This window comes from Tachyglossus aculeatus, chromosome X1 (genome assembly GCF_015852505.1).
Source record: "Tachyglossus aculeatus isolate mTacAcu1 chromosome X1, mTacAcu1.pri, whole genome shotgun sequence".
NCBI classification, from domain to species: domain Eukaryota; kingdom Metazoa; phylum Chordata; class Mammalia; order Monotremata; family Tachyglossidae; genus Tachyglossus; species Tachyglossus aculeatus.
The window spans coordinates 52161373-52166579 of NC_052101.1; positions in this window are offsets into that span (position 1 = coordinate 52161373).

Consider the following 5207-nt stretch of genomic DNA (forward strand, 5'->3'; position numbering starts at 1 on the left):
ACATCCATATAAGGCCCTGTCCGGGATCCAAACACCCGCGGGCAAGGGATTTCCAATCATTCGGGGTCAAAACGCTTTCCAGGGACATAGTGTCCAGGAGCTGGCTCACATAAGGGGAGCTGGGACCGTAGGCGACACACGCCGCCTTCAACTCTTTGAGTTTCGCCCAAGGTATCGGGGCGAAACCTCGTCCCCCGTCTGGTCTTTCTATCACGGGGAATACCTCCCATCCCGTGACATCCTCTCCCCTCGCCACCGCCTCTTCCAAAGCTCGCTGTAGGGCTGAAACCGCTCTCGTCCCCTCCCCACTTTTAACGATCGGTTTCTTGCTTCCCACATCCATCTGCCTGAACTGTTCCCGCGTATCCCCTATCTCATTCTCAACCTCTGTCTGTGTAGCCTGACGTCCTCTTTCCTGCTCGGCGTTGGGCATTTCACTCTGGGTGTAAGGCCCGAGATCAGGATAGATGCGGTGGTAACTCGGGGCCCGTGGGGGGGGTGTCTCTGCCTCGGCCTGACCAGTCTCCTCAGGTTGTCGGCTGTCCTCCCCTTCCTGCCCCGCTTCCTCCTTGTCAGTCTGGCAGGTCGCGTTAAACTTACGAACGAGTCTCTCTGGCCCTTGAAAGGTCGCACGGAGGATACCGTGTATAAGAAAGTCCACGTCCTTTAGCTCCCCCGGGTGGGAGTCTTCATAGGCCGTCATCTGTTTCCCAATAACGTCCCATCTCTCCTCCGTGATCCCGGAATCAAGTATCCACGGGGAGGTCATAGTTACCTTCCCTATAAATTCCCTTATTGTTTTCAGCTCAATCTTTACCCCTTTACTTTTCAATATCTTGTAACAGTGCCGGGTGTACAATTCCTTATCTTCTGGCTTATATATGGGCAGCGATCGTACTGTCCCCATCTTCCCGCCTGACCTTTAGCTACCTGGCCTACGGGGCACTCTCCCTGATCTTCCCCTATGGGGGTACCCGAGCCCCACGTTGGGCGCCAGTCGTTGCTCCCCGGGGTTTCGGGGGCAACTCTCGGGTTCTTACCCTTTCCGGGTCTTCGGACGTCTCCGGACGCGGGCCGCGCGTTCACACCAGGAAGAGTCAGCCAGAGGTCCAAAGCTTGGTTGCCGTTTATTTGCTATCAGCGATTACATGGTTAATGAAGAGAGAGAGAAAGAGAGAGAGAGGGAAAGGGAGGGAGAGAGGGCACCTGTGTGTGTGTGTGAGCTTCGTGCCCCCCCCTTGTCTTGTTCGTCTCTTATACCCCCCATTGCCCGGGGGCAGGATTTTCTCAGGCCATGTAGCACACTCACTCGCCACCCTCCAGCCACTAGCCTAGCAACAGCTCTGTCCATCACGAAGCGTTTGCTCTGGCTGGCCCCCAGCCACCCGTTGCCAACCATTGCTGGCTGTGGATATGGCCTTGAGGTTGCCTCCGAGCTTTGCAGGTGCAAGCTTGTTTTTCTTGCCCTGGTCCCTTTATCTCCTGTTGTTGAGTCTGTTTGGCTTTGAGCTGTTGGGTACAGTTTGTGTGCACATACTCCCTATCTTTCCCACGCTCCCCACGTGTCCCCCTCCCGTTATGGCGGGGACCGCTAAGGGCGTCCGCACAATGGGAGCATCTCGACCTTAAGCTCGCGGACCACCCGGGCAACAATGGAGCAAAAGAGACGAAGGAGGCACGGGAGGCACATGAGCAAAAGCAAAACCCCCCCAGTGGCGGCAAGGACCGAGACCAGCCAAGGGGCCAATCCCCCGGGCATCACGCGTTTAATCCAGTCCCAAAGTCCCTCCACCGCGTCCTCCCCGCGGCCTAGGTCGTCCCAAGCCTTGGGGAAGCGCAGCGACTGGGCGTTGAGCTCGTCAATAAGGCGGCACAGTTCCTGTAACTCGCCGGTCACGTTGGCGGCCAGGAAAAGTCCCTCCAGGTGTTTCTTTACTCCGTCCCAGGAGGCAGGGAACGAAGAGTTGGTGGCGTTGCAGCGGAGCGGAAGCACGCAGACATGCCGATACCGGTAGTCGCATTTCACCGCCTGCCGTAGGGACAGGAGGCGAACCTCGTCGCCGAGCGTCTCGATCACGTGCTCAAGGCCGATCAGCTCCTGCTGCAGGGAAGCGTCCAGGTGACGCTGAACCCCCCACGCCAGTTGGGTGGAGTGCATGAAGGCCGAGAGCTGAGACGCGAGGAAACCAGTCCGATCGTACAGATTCAGGATTTGCCATTCCTGGAAGGCCGAAAACGCGAGGTTCGTGATACCCAGCATGGCCTCAAATAATTCCCTGCGGGTGCGCAAGCCGCGCAAGCGGGTCGCTAGGGTGTGCCATCGATGGTCGGAGGCCTGGGAAAACCAAGGGTCAGCGGACTTAACGGGTATAAGGGTGTAGCGGGGCCGCCGGACCAGCCAAACAGCGTAATCTGCCGCACCCTCCGTGGTCATGGGTCGCGCCCGAGACATAAGGACGCATTGAGAGGAACCCGTGGTGGACAAGGAAAAGTCGCCATAAGCTGACCGGGAGGCAGTAAGGTTCCAGCTGGGATCAGTACTTGGGCAGGCTATAAGCGCGTAAGGGGCAGGGATAAGGGCATTCCCTTGAAAGACATAATCATGGTCGGCACAAGTGCCCTGCAAGTGCAGGGAAACGTTCAGACCCTCACGGAAAATAATACGATACACCGAGAAAGGGTAATCCTGGCACGTCGCCCCGTCAGGGCAGGCGCACGAACGGACCCTGACGGTCGCAGTGGGGGAGCGCAGGGAAGTAAAGGCTTTCCAGAGACCGGGGTGATGCGTCCCCCACGGTAGCGCGTAAAGCCCTGGGGCGGCCGCCTCTGCATATGTGCGATCCCCAATGTGGTCATCCCAGGAGAGCAGGAGGGTACCGTTATCACTATGGGGAATACAGCGGAATATGCCCGTGGAACAGTCAGTTAGAGGCATCCAAACCCCACCCCAACCCTCGGCGCACATTCTCCCGGGACCGGGGAGCGAGCTCGCATCGCGAAGAGGGCCAAAATACCCCCCGCTTCCCTCGCTGGAGTTTGTGCCGCCGGGGGTGCACTGAAGTGTGCCGTGGATCCCCAGCAGGGTAAGGTTTCGGTGTGTGGGGTGCCCCTGACCTTGGGGAATGTTGACTTCCAGTGTAGAAGTAAAATTTAGCAACCGCAAGCAAGATCGGGTCACCTCGGGCCGGTTCGAGAAAGCCCCATTGCCGGTGTACCAGCATATGGGGGGACCAGTGCTGCGCAAGATAGCGCCCCGAATACGGATGTCATGCTGGTCAGTGTCTGGGGACTGACCCTGGTGCTGGCCCGTGAGCTTGGTCACGTTCCCCTGAAAGGAGAGTTGGGGGGAGTCCTCCCTCCAGGAGACCATGCGTAACAAAGGCGCATTGGCGAGGAGGGCCCACCTCCAAACCCCGCTCTGCTCCTCAACATCCTTCAGGTGGCTATTTACCAGAGCAGTCCAGTTAATCCACGTCCCGGCCTCCCTCCCCACCGCGCCCCCGGGAAGAAGAAGGGGAAGGGGAAGGAGGGGGAGGAGGAGGGGAATCAGGGCGCAGGGACTCCCCCTGCGGCTGGGCATCGTCTTCCTCGACGAGGCGGAGATGTCGCGAGGAGATCCAAACGGGGCCGTCACCTGTGGAGATACAAGCATATCCTCGACCCCGAATTAGTACCGGATCAGGACCGCGCCAATCGCCCTCCACAGTACGCCACATCGCTCGCCCCATAGTGCGGGCGTGCGGGTGGTGGCGCCGGGGTTCCACGGTCGCGGACCTGTGGCAGAGTTGCCGCATGGCGGGGGAGAGTCCCGTCTCCCGATCAACAGATAGAAAGTTATGGGTGTACGTTGCCTTGTCTAGGGCGTACTGCGTGACCCGCTTCCCCACCCCCTGCTTCTGCAGGAGAGTTTTCAGCGTCCTGTTTGCCCTTTCCACTATACCTTGACCGTTAGGGTTGTAAGGTATCCCGGTAACATGGGAGATGCCAAAGGAGGAGAAAAAGAGGGACATGGCTTTGGAGACATAGCAGGGGCCATTATCGGTCTTTATCTCCTGGGGTGTGCCTATAGTGGCAAAGCAATGGTACAAATGGTTTTGCACATGTTTTGCGGCTTCTCCTGCTTGGCGTGTCGCCAGCATGAATCCGGAGAAGGTGTCAATGGTCATATGAATCGTGGAGGTCCCCCAGTGGGTGACATCCATTTGCCACAGCTCGTTGGGCGTGAGCCCCCGGGGGTTCACACCCGTCGACCCTGCCGGCCGTGGGGTGAACGGAAGACAGCGAGTACGGCGCCGGACAATAGACCGGGCCTCCTCTCTAGTGACCCCATACAGCCGACGGAGCGAGGTGGCCGGGAGATGGAACTCCCTATGCACCGCAGCCGCGGCATCCAGCCCCAGCAGTGACGGCCCTGTGGGGTGTAGGCTGGCATCCACAGTTCGGTTGCCGTCAAAGATCGGCCCTTGTCCGTCCGTGTGGGAACGGACGTGCATGAGGTATACCTTACATTCCCTAGCCGCCACGGCAGCCTGAAGCTGAGAGATCATGTTCCCAATCTCCGAGTACCTGTCGAAAAGTATGGAGGTTTCGATTCGCCGGGCAAGATTAACGGCGTACAGGCTATCCGAAATAATGTTGATCGCCTGGGGGTAGTTAGTCATTGCCCATATGATAGCGAAAAGTTCATTTCGCTGAGTCGAGCCGTATGGCGTGTCGAGCACCGACAAGGCACCGGTGGTCTGATTGAAAACTGCTGCCCGGTGTTCCTTGGTGGCGTCCGTAAAGACATTGTCTCCTCCGACCGGAGTATCGGAGATCACCCGAGGGGTCAGAATGTCCGATCCCTCGTATAAGTGGCTAAGAGTCAACGGGGAGCGTTCCGTAAAGGTGGCCTGCTGTAGGAGCATGGCCCACAGGAAGCTGTCCCTGGCTATCGCCTCAAGGTCTCCCATGGCTATCCCGACATGGACTATAGGGTAAGTGGCCGAAAGCGCCACTACCCGCTGTATGGCGTTCTGGCAAAAGCGACCGAGAAGCTCAGTCTCCTTTGGGAGAACACGGGAGGGGTTTCGAGGATAACACCATAAGAGAATCTCGGTTCCCTGGTGTATAGCCGCGAAAAGGCTACCCTCCCGAAATATCGTGACCTCCATAGGGAGGTGGGGTTCAGCTCGACAAGTATGGCTACCCGCCAACCGCTGTGTGAT